We start from the raw sequence: 12,371 nt of genomic DNA, 5'->3' as shown, positions 1-12,371 counted from the left end.
GAACGTGATCTTTTTGGGTGAAGGCAAATGGTCAATAAACCCACACATGCTACCTGAAGGCATCAGTGTTGCCGGATTCGAGACCTTCGTTATGTAATAAACGAGAAGAAAGGGGGTGTTAACCAATATATATATATATATATATATATATATATATATATATATATATATATATATATATAATATGGGGAGACAGAGACGGGGTATTATCCCTAACAACGGGAATTTTTTTTTTACTTGTGTAGAATTGCTCACTCAGAGGTCATTGATCTGCGCCGAAGGTGGACTAATACACTGCATTTCAAGCGGATTGATGTGGGCTCACCATTTTGCGTTCTCGAATGGTGTAATACCATGATCATGGAAGTGCACAATTAGGAGGCGTGTGCAATAACAGGTGCTTCGTATAAACCAATGTGGCTCGCATTAATTAAAAACAAAATGCCAGAGTTTAGAGTGGAAGCTTCGGTGCCATTTACCCGCAATACCGTTGACGGCTGAATTTCTGTAGCGGCTGTAATTTATGGTGTTCGTTTATTGGAAGTCATTCTGGATGGTGGTGACCTTTATTATTCAAAGAAGCCTGTCGCGTGGCATAGCATCTGGCGCCCGATTTATCTCTCATGAGAGCTCTGTCTGCCGGTGTTTTTTTTTATTTTTGCACGATAAATCATCTCTAAGGGCCAAATCGAACCGTGCACACAATTTCTTTCCAGCCGAAGAAAGCGCGAAAGAAAGAGCTACCATGCTGAACGCAGAAAGTGTGGCCCTTCATTAGAACGGTTTTAAACATATACCATACATACCTGCCATACATACCTGCCTCACACAACTTCTACCACAGAAACGCCAGCAGCATGGTCCGAGGAGGCCTACCTTCTCTTTCGTGTGTTTTAGAGCCCGCAGATATACACCGGTCGTTGCTCATTGTGCAGCCCAGAACTTTATTTGGAATGATTTTCAATATGGGGGCCAACTACATGGGAAAATATGCTTGGGGTCGCTTTTTGTGCATAATTTACGTTGTGCACCACTTTAATTTTTGCCGTGAAATTTCTTGCAAACGGTTGCGACTCTTTGTATTCATTTTTCAAGGGGGTGGAGTACTACTTAACTAGAGACAACAAATGAACGGAGCATGACAGCAAATTACGCTGCTTGCAGTCTTCGTGATACAGCAGTCATCACGCTTTGGTCTTTATGCAATCGTGGTCGCTACCTTGGCTTCAAAATATCATTATTTTGTCGTCGTTATTGAGTTATCCTCATTACGTCGCCGTCATGCATTTGCTGTCATACTGCCGTCGCGATGCCGTTGTGGTCATTCATACATGGCCATTCATGCATCGCATACCGCTCGTCTTGTCTACTCCTTCGTCACATGCCGTCTTAAGTCGCGGTTCTTTTCCTCTTTATACATGTCGGACCAACTGGCCCAATGTTCCCCCCTCTTGTTCATTATAACTTCGTCATCTCCTCTCGTCATGTCGTAATTGTCGTGCCATTACCATCAGACAGTTGCCTTGAAGGAATTGTCGTCGTGCCATTACTGTCATCTCTTTAGCATGGTCTTTCACTTCAGAAATGTACCATCGTAATACCATCGTAAATATAATACCATCGTTGTTAGGCCATCGTCATCAAACTTCCTCCGTTGTTTGATTGAAACTGTTCATTCTCCGTCATTTTACCAAAATGGCGCTGTCGACAATCAATAGTGATTTCATCGCCTTTACGCCATTGTTATCGCGTCGAATTCAGGATGTCGCTCTCATGCATTCGTTGTCATGTCGCTGTCATGATGCCGTTGTGGCCACATTGTCATCATACATATGTCCGGTGTTTATTGCCATGCCATCGTTAAACCGTCTTGATATCTCTATTGCCGTCACTTCAGCTTCATGATCGAACTCTCGTCATGCAGTTGTCATATCGTAAACGCGACGCCATCGTCGCTATACATGCGTCACCGTCCCATTGTCTTCATATTGTTGTCATATGGCTTCGTCCTCATACCGCAATCGCATTGAATTCGTTGTCAAACCATCGGCGTGATGCCATTGTGGTCGTTGTATCGTCACCGTCCGTGATCCCACTCTAGTCAAGTCGTCATGACCATAGAGTCGTCATCTTAGAATTGTATACATGCTGTCGCCTTCACGCTGTCGCTCTACCATCGGTGTCTCTTCAGAAACATGATTCCATTGCCGTCGTGTCAGTTGTCATAACACTGCCCTTGTCGTTCCACAGGCGTCATTTCTTTTCATCGTCTTAGCGTATTCATGCAATCATCACTCAATTGTGAGTAAGCTGTGATTCTCATGCTCTCGTGGTAATTACGCCGTCGTGCAGGCAGGCACTACCTTACATTGGGACTTTTACTGTCCCGGTCCTTCCAGCTTCGTCATCAAGTTGTCATAATACACTCGTCGCCATCCCATGGTCCTCATTCCATAGTTGTTACTCTGTTATCGTGATTGCGTCGTGGCCATTTCAGAATCATCATGTCAATGTTGTCGAGCCACACTCGTCATACCGCCTTTCTCGTTTCATAAGTGATATTCCTTCTTCACCATTCCATTGTTGTTCCTGCGTTCTCGTCAACAATCGCGACATGCTGTCATGTTCATGGGTGACCTTGGAAAGCAAGACAATGTACCGAAGACAGTGTACCATCGTGGGACATACCAAAGACAGTGTATGTCGCCTGTAGCCGAAGCAATGAAAGACTCATAAGGATCACTACACAGTATAAATGAAAGTGACTTTAGCAAAACCGTGTGTCCCGTTGCTTGAATGATAATGGCGTTGCCATAGACAGTCATTGTGAGAAGGGCTCTGTCGTATTTTTTATTCCCGTCCTTTCCCGCAGGGAAATAAGCAGAGACGTATATGTGGGAGTTTTTTTCTTACTGAATCACCTGACGTGATGGTGAACCACAAATTTTGCACGTCACTATTTACGTTATCTAACCGGTACCCTTAATTTACCACTTCAAGGCGCACAGAGAAAAAATAATCATTTACTGACCCGTTGTATTAAAGTGAAAGTCAACGTTGAGCATAGCATGCGTGCACTTTCTTTAGGTTCTATGACATCGTTTGCCAGGTAAAGGAAAGGCGTGCGTTGCAGTCGAGCTGCTTAAAGAGCCACTGATTAGGATTGGCTGAGGCAGTGTAATTTAAGACAATGGTTTGGCTACTTTTGCTTCCAAATACTTCATGCACGGTTGTCAGCTTTCTTGAAGTATTTCTCCGTTCCACGTTCGTGCATTTGAGATACGCACTTTTCACTCTGGCTGAAAGTTTTTTACCTTCCCTGTTCATACGAGTTCCATCATGTGACCTGTGCTTCTCTTGCTTCAGTAGAGGACCAACCCAGGTCCCTCTGCAGTGCCTCATTTGTGGTTTTATCCTGTTGACCTATTGCCAATAATCCCGTCACCCTTTGGTAACGTTTCACCCCATAGAGATAGCTTGATTTTAAGCTAAGAACAGCGTCCCCATAGGTAAGCGGTCGCACCATTATTCCTTGCCACATTCATCTGTGGAATTTACCTTTATTGGTCTATAGTCTGTTGGAGTAGAGTGACGTAGACAGAAGGAATAGACGTCGATGCACACACCGCTGACTCTGAACAAATGACTGCCTAATCTGTGTATTTCGGGTTGTACCCTAATTCGCGTGTTACGAGCAAGCCCAGCGTTCTATTCTTTCGGCCTATTGCTTTCATTAAATCCACGTTATGCTTCCACTTCATACAAGCTGTTCTTGTTGAGTGTTTTAGCGTGTCTTTGATTTAAACGTGCGCCACAGTGCCGTCAATACATTTTTTTACTCGCGCTGCTGCAATGAGTTCAATGATATACAGGGCGCCCCAGATAACTTTAGCCAGAGTTTGAATATATGCGAATGCCACGTAGCTGGACAGAACAAAAGGTAGTATTCTTTATCGGCGCATGGGGTTAGTCAAATTATTTTTTTCTTCGGCCTAATTAGATAATTATTCTTAATTAATTTTTCAATGTCTCAAATATTATTACATGAACAGTGTAAATGAGAAAATTGTAGAGCAATATGAAAAAACTCCCGATGCAGTTATCTGTTGCTCGATATATGCTAAATAAGAATGTTTTTCTCAATTTGAAAGAAGCCCACGAGTACACCAAAAATGCCTCGAGTAGCCAGTCGTGGGAACATTCTAAGTGCGCTTGCGGCCTTTTTTCACCCTTGGAAAAAACACTTTTATGCTGCACTTACCGAGCAGCCGAAAGCTATATCGGGAGTTTTTCACGTCGCTCTATAATTTCCTCGTAGACACTTTTCATCTAACATTTGAGAAGTTGAATAATTGTTAAGAATAATAATCTAACTAGGCGGGATTAAAAGATAATTTGACTATCTCCAAGCGACAGCATAAAACATTACCTTTGTTCTGTTCAACTACGTGGGATTCACATATCTGCAATCTCTGCCAAAATTTAGGTGGCACACCCTGTATATGGCACAGGATAGGAGAGACGACAAGATAGGCAAGTCAAAGCGCTGTTCTATTTGCATATTCCCAAGTGCATTACCACATTATTCGCACCCTGAGCGCATCTTGGCGACAACTTTTATTCCCGGCTTGCTAACTTTTCCAAGCCTATCCGTCCATGACTGTTTTTTACCTGCCAGAACGTTCCTCACTGGTCTAGATGATTGATGTGTTAAGTGGAGACGGAACCCAGGCTGGAGGAATTAGATTCCTCAGGAAGAGAATAGGGAATGATCGTGCGATGGGGGGGGGGGGGGGGCATCACCTGCACGAAATACTTACACGCCTGTATATTTTGGACATCAATAGAAATGTTTTAGATAAACGATGTCCTCAATTTGAGACATCGGATACAAACGCTTAACCTGTGGTACATTAAAGGCAAAAATTATGCAGCCTATAAAGGTGTAAACGCCACGAGAATGTTTGATATATTCCTTGTTTTGCACTGCAACCGTATTGCGCAACATTCCGCAGGAAATGTCTTGAAGAACTTCGGTCTTCTCATCCCCGCAGGCTTTTTCCAAATCTTGAGGCTACAAAAAAAAAAAGGCGCTGTTTGTCAACATTTTGTTCAATCCTTCCATAGTGAGAAAAATAACCATTGAATACAATGAGCAATCACAAGCACATTTCGTCATGGGGTAAGTTATGTATCCATTTTATCAGCAAATTAGTGAAATCTGATGAAATAATTAAAGAAAAGCTAGAATGTCCAAAGTTTCTCTCGTTGGCCAGCACGAAAATATAAGACAATAAATTCCATGATGCAGAACACTAGTTAAATTCAATAAAGAGGCACGCCTCGTTTGGGACGCGAGTTTGAAGTAAAGAATATTCGTCAATAATGTAAAGATGAAACAGGTCGAAAGGCCGTCCTTCTGAAGTTGCCCTGTTTTCCCGTCAAATTTGTCACCTTCACTTTCTCTTTTCTGAGTAGTTCGTCTTCGCACTCGGAAGTAATAGGGGAATGTACACGTGTATGAATTTGCCACATTGATTTATGTTGTGTTCGCCTATTTGACACGTCACTCTTATTGTGATAACAACCTAGTAGCTGAAAGAGGCTCTGGTGAGTGGCACTAACTGTTGCTCGATGCTCATGGGCTCTTACGCTGTCATCATCGACACAAAGACTCTCAAGCCCAGTAGGAGTGGAGGTAAGGCAAATTTTTATCGGCTGTTCATGGGAAAGTATCAATTGGCCCATTGTGCGACCCCGCCTTCTTCAGAAAGCTGGGTCAGAAAAACGGCACACAAATAACGCCTTGTTCGTTAAACTAGACAAATGTGGCCACGGCAAGGTCTCGATTCTCCGCTCTACCATTACTGATACCGCTCCGTAGCTAAAGGTGGTATTTCATGGCCGCATGCGTATGGGAGATTTCGAAACCACGATGTTAGAACCATTGAGAAATACTATGTTGTGCCACTACTGTGCCATATCGCGGATAATTCAAGAATGTTTTCAGGCATCTAGGATCCTCTGGGCTGGAATTCTCCGACATAAGGTGGCCTGACGGCTTGCAGGGTTATCTGACTGAGCTAGCTTTGATGCTTGGTTACCATTATCAGAAGTTGGAATCCTGGTATTTTTTTTTATCTGAAGGTGGGAAGCTTGAATTCACTTCCTCCAGTACGCATCTCCAAGCTTAGAGTGTCTCCTGACACCGGAAAAACGCCGAGATCAAGTGGTGCTATAGTAATTCAGGTACAAACAAGCTAGGAAGACCCATTAAGATTTAACAAGACACTCCATCACCAGAACAGGAATTGGCCTCCATGCTGCAGTATTCAGCCACTCCCTCCCAAATCACTCATTCGATTAACCAATGGCCCTCAGTCCCCACCAGCTGCGGAGCAACTGCCCAAGGCGGTGATCAGGCCTGTGACGCAGCAAAGGATGTTAAGAATCTCTGGACCCGGACAAGTCGTCAATGGAAACTGACCCGTGCAACATTCAACACATGAAGTCTCTCGAGTCAAGCGAGCCTAGCAGGACTCCTTGAGGAACTATCAGGCATTGTTTGGGATATAATTGGCTACTCAGGTTAGAAGAACTGATCAGGGTTATAGAGTACTGGCAAATGGCCACGCCCTTTGCTTTAGAGGTCTACCAGGTAAGAAGTTCGGAGTAGAATCCTAATCCATAATGAAATAGCGGGCAACCTTGACAATTTTTACAGCATTAATGAAAGGGAAGCCGTAGTAATAAAGCTGAATAGCAGGTGTAGAATAAATGTAGTACAAATCTACGCTCTAGCCTCCAGTCCCGACAATGAGAAATAGAACGGTTTTATGAAGATGTTAAGTTAGTGATGCGAAAAGTGTAAACTCAGTATGCCGCAGTAATGGGGGACATTAATCCAACAGTGGGCAAAAGCAATCGGCAACAACGCGTGGATTCTAGCAACACTCCAGGAGAGATGTTGGTAGAATTCGCGGAAAGGAATAAGCTGCGAGTAATTAACACCTCCTTCAGGAAGCGTTGGAAGAAGTGGACCTGGAAAAACCCTAATGGTGAAACGAGAAATGGAATTGATTTCACACTTTCTGCCAATCCCAGCATAGTGGAGGATGTAGAAGTGTTAGGTAGGGTGAAGTGCAAAGATCATAGGTTAATGAGGGCTATGATTCACCTCAATTTGAAGAAAGAAAGAGTAAAATTTGTAAAGAAGAAACAGGTCAACCTAGACGCACTATGGGTAAAAGCAGACTAATTCAGGTTGGCACTTGCAAACAAACCTGCAACTTTAGAACAGAGAGATGACAGTGACATAGCTGCAATGAATGTAACCGTAACTAGGCTGACTTTAAAAGCAGCAATTAAAGTGGGAGTTAAGGCAGCAAGGCAAGCGGTAGGTAAGCTCTCCCTAGTAACAAATGACCCAATAAAGAAACGACAAAAAATGAAAGTGTCCAACTCAAGAGATCAGATACAATTCGCGGATCTGTCAAAACTGATCAACAAGGAGAAAAGGAGGGATATTCGAAATTATAGCGTGACAAAGACTGAGGAAGCAGTGAGAAATGGATGCAGTGTGCTATCAGTGAGAAGGAAACTTGGCATAGGACAAAACAAGATTTATGCACTGGAAGGAAGCAGGGTAATATGATCTGCAATCTCGAAGATGTAGTAAAAGCAGCGGAAGAATTCTATACTAACGTGTACTGTACCCAAAGCAGCCAGGATCCCACCATTCGGAGTAGTAATCAACAGGTTACAGGGGCTCCTTCTATAAGTAGCAATGATGTTAGAAGGGCCTTGCAAGGCATGAAAGGGGGGGAACTCGGCTGAAGATGCAATACCAGTCAATTTAATCAAAGATGTTGGAGGTATAATGCTTGAAAAACTGGTGGCCCTTTACACGAACTGCATATCGATTACAAGGGTATCAGAGAGCTAGAAGAATGGCAACATTATACAAATCCACAAAAAGTGAGACGATGAAAATGTGAAATATTGTAGGCCCAGTTGCTTACTTCCAGTATTATATAAAATACTCACCAAGATAATCTCTAATAAAACAAGAGCAACTCTGGATTTCAGTCAACCAAGAGAACAGGCGGGCTTCAGGAAGGGATACGCTACAATGGATGACATCCATGTCATCAATCATGTAATCGAGAAATCTACAGAGTACAACCAGCCTCTTTATATGGCTTTTATAGATTACGAAAAGGAATTTGATTCACCAGAGAGAGCAGCCGTCATAGAGACATAACGTAATGAAGGAGTACAAGACGGTCACGTGGATATCTTGGAAAATTACTACTGAGATTTCACAGCTCCTTTAATTCTCCAGAAGAAAAGTAGGAAGATACCTATAAAGAAAGAGGTCAGAGAAGGAGACGCTCCAATGCTATTCACTGCGTGTTTGGAAGTATTCAAACTATTAAAATGCGAAGGCTTAGGAGTGAGGATCAAATGTGAATATCTCAGCAATCTTCGATTTGGAGATGACGTTGTCCTTTTTAGCAACACTAGGGACGAGTTACGTCGAATGATTGAGGACCTTAACAGAGAGAGTGTAAGAGTGTGGTTGAAGATTATTATGCAGAAGACAAAGGTAATGATGAATAGCCGGGCAAGGGAACAAGAGTTCAGGATCGCCAGTCAGCCTCTAGAGTCTTTGAAGGAGTATGTTTACCTAAGTCAGTAACTTACACAGGACCCTCATCATGAGAAGGAAATACAGAGAAGAATAAAACTGGGTTAGAGCGCATACGGCGGACATTGTCAGATCCGGACTGGAAGCTTACCACTATCATTAAACAGGTAGATGTACAAACAGTGCATCGAACCGGTGCTAACTTATGGTTCCTGTATATGTTAGCATATACAGGAACTTCAAGACTTACAAAGAAGCTCGAAAACAAGTTAAAGACCACGCAAAGAGCGATGAAACGAATAATGTTAGGTGTAACGTTAAGAGACGGGAAATTGAATCCCGGCTACGGCGGCCGCATTTCGATGGAGGCGAAATGCGAAAACACGCGTGTACTTAGAGTTAGGCGCACGGTAAGGAACCCCAGGTGGTCTGAATTTCCTGAGTCCCCCACTACGGCGTGCCTCATAATCAGAAAGTTGTTTTGGCATGTAAAATCCCTTAATTTAATTTAAGAGGCAGGAAGAGAGCGGTGTGAATCAGAGAGCAAAGAGTGATAGGGGATATTGCAATTGACATTAAGAGAAAGAAATGGAGCTGGGCAGGTCATGTCATGCGTAGGTTAGATAACCGGTGGGCCATTAGGGTTATAGAATGGGCGCCAAGATAAGGGACGCGCAGTCGAGGATGGCAGAAGTCTGGATGGGGTGAAGAAATTAAGAAATTCGCAGGCGCTACTTGGAATCGGTTGGCGCAGGACAGGGGTAATTGGAGATCGCAGGGAGAGAGGCCTTCGTCCTACAATGGGCATAATATTGGCTGATGATGATGATGAAATACTCACATGGGGCCGTCACTTCAGTCAAGAATTCTTCTAGGTGACATGATGTTTCTTCACTGTGCAATAGTTATTAATCCTTTCAGTCATGGGGCACACGTTTGTGGACGCCACTTAGTAATGTTCAATGGTTGCAAGCAATATACAAAGAACATTAGGCTTTGAGTAAATTGAACATTCTGCTTTCCTAAGGTACAATCATTTCACTTCTGAGTGAAATGTTTTGTTTCAGACCACCATTTTGGTGAAGGCACTGCCGTGTTTGACGGGACATCTGTCGCAATTGCGAAAGAGCTTTTCTTGTTGTAATGCATGGACCCAATAATTAGCATGTGCATGTAATTTGAGTGGGTAATTCAATATTTTTAATGAAGAAACGTAGTATGACTGACTGCACTGCAAATGACTGTTTAACAACCAATTAATTATGATGGGACTGTCATAAGTCATTGCCATCCCACCTTGACTTGCTTTCTATGGAGTCGCGAGCACCTTGGCTAGAAATCACGTAAACTTCACACATTTATAAACGGTCGGTCGTTACTCGTGACTGAAGGGGGATAATACTGCTTCCCCTTTCAGGCGAAAGTGCAGCCTCTATTTTTTTGACAGCGAAGCTGTTATGCACTCGTTCGTCGGCATTTTTTCGTGTCCCCGTGCAGGGGCAAAAATGTCTGCCGATATAGGAGGTTGTGCAATACCGAGCCGGCCCGTGACGGAGGTTAGGCAGGCTTCAAGCAAGCAGAAAATTTAAGCGAAAAGTTCGTACGTTATTAGGAATCACGCATACGACATACCGAACAGCATTCGTTCCAAAAAGAACAAGCACAAACAACGATTCGGAACGTCTAATTGACGACAAAGCGTTGGTGATAACGAAAAAAACTGGCCCTCCTCGACCAAGCCCGGCGAGCCGCTAAGGCCAGTGGAAGCCAGGGCTAAGGGTCCCACCTAGTTATTCTTCAATCCCCTTCATACAATAAACGCTCACTACTACTGACCCGGTTTGTGGCCGCAAAGCCTAGCAGTGCTTGATTGGACAGCCCTTCGACAACACCGACGCCATGCGCGTTTGAGGGCTTCTGAAGCATGGAAATAGAGCAGTCAGTAGCATCCGCTGCGACAATAGGCCTAATATCGAGTGTCGTACTCTCTAATGCCGACACTTGGCCTTTCTCTACGTAATACGCCAGGAACTACTCGGTGACACAAGTTGCGGGAGAACCATTCGACATATAGAGAGACAAAGTCAGGCAACCACCGTAAAGTGCGTGAAGTATCTAAAGATCGTGATCTTATTATTACCACACGATAGGTTCCGGAGGTGATTATGGAAATCACTCACAAATCCACAGCAGCAGTGTACGATTTAAAGCGTGAGTAAACTCCCGCAGAGCCGATGTCGCGGCGAATGTAGACGTTAACGCAATTAGCATTGAAGGAATGCAGGGATCACTGTACTGTCAGCATCGCATTGTGTCGCGCATGAAGTGTGGAAGCCGCCATGTTGCTCTCTCTTGCTTTTTACCCGGGCACGTTCTGCCATCTAGAGGCGTCGCCAGGAACTTGGCCCGCGGCGCGAGTGTGAATGTGTGTTTAGTCAAGCATGTCTGAGCATACAGGACGCGCTTTTCGATTCCGCCCAGCAACGGATAAATTGATTTGGCGAGGTTCATTGAAGCGCGCCACATGCCAAGTGGCGCATGCGCAGTGTCCCAACTTGGCGCGAAAGTGGTCCAGTAATGAGTGCCACATACCCGCCGACGCAGTTTTGGCGTGAAAAAGATTCACTGATGAACGGAACATACACCGTGACTCAAGTTTTTGGGAAAGAATTTAATGAGGCGTGTCACATAAGCAGTGTTTCACACTCTATTGGCCAAGTTTGCCCGACGGTTGGGTTGGAGCCCTATTATCCTCGGTACAGAAGCTCCATCTGCTACGTAATATACCACGGACTGCGCAGAAAGCCAACTACTCTAGAAAACAGTAACAGACAAGGATGGCTAGCCCGCTGAAAGTCTGTCAAGCATCATACGAATGCTAATCCCATTAAAGATGGCATTAAAAAGTGTGTGAAGTATCATACGAATACTAATCGCAATAAAAATGCTTACGTGTAGTTGAGCGTCTAGTAGTTTTGGTTGTAGGAGGACGCCTTGTTGTACGATTAAACACTCCTCGAGGATACATACACGGCGAGTGAAAAACTGCATGAGCACATTTCGGACCATCCAGCTGTAAAGGGAACAAAAGACAAAATATGGCTAGAGCGACGGAAAGAAGCCGATTGCAAACCATCTTTACAGCCTCCAACTACAGATGCGTCGAAGCTTGAACTGCTACTCACAGACATTTATATTGAATTTGGGACTATGAACTTCTAAGAATAAATGTTCTTTAGAAATGGGTTGCTGTCGTGTTTTCGATAGGTAAGCTGCTACGGGCGGGCTTACAGATAAATAATTTTGATGACACTTTGAACAATGCGTTTTCTTTCAAGAACAAGTCACCCCGAGATTTTGAAGTAGCGGCATGTTCAGGAGATGAGGATATGTGCGAGTGTAACAATGCCCTTCTGAGCTCCATTGTTGAAGCTGCACGCCGCAATAAAAACACAAGTCTGCTTTATGGCTTGCAAGCCTTATTCATAGCCCTTAAAATATACGCTGTCAACGCCTATACCCTTCTGACTCAACAATATGAAGCACGAGTGTGCATTTTAGTTATTTTCGCAGCCTTTGTTCGATACCTATGCTCGTGCAAAAACGCCTGTGTCCCATGTCCGTGCATTGAGAGCACGTTAGAGATCCCCTGCGCCGCTATCTTGTGCGCGTTCGAAAAGCCTACGTTCGGTTTTGCCTCACGCCACTGGCCTAAATTGAG

At 43.9% G+C, this 12,371-nt stretch overlaps 1 long non-coding RNA gene across 1 annotated transcript; it reads right to left on the bottom strand.

Moving 5' to 3' along the window:
- Positions 1 to 4,959: 4,959 nt before the first annotated feature.
- On the bottom strand, positions 4,960 to 12,040 carry LOC142590129 (uncharacterized). The gene is made up of 2 exons (XR_012830044.1): positions 11,603 to 12,040; positions 4,960 to 5,074 (listed from the first exon to the last, which is right to left on the bottom strand). It is a non-coding gene; the product is annotated as an uncharacterized LOC142590129 (long non-coding RNA).
- Between the last annotated feature and the right edge of the window lie 331 nt (positions 12,041 to 12,371).

Source organism: Dermacentor variabilis, chromosome 8, assembly GCF_050947875.1.
Source record: "Dermacentor variabilis isolate Ectoservices chromosome 8, ASM5094787v1, whole genome shotgun sequence".
NCBI classification, from domain to species: domain Eukaryota; kingdom Metazoa; phylum Arthropoda; class Arachnida; order Ixodida; family Ixodidae; genus Dermacentor; species Dermacentor variabilis.
This window is presented reverse-complemented; position numbering and strand designations above follow the sequence as displayed.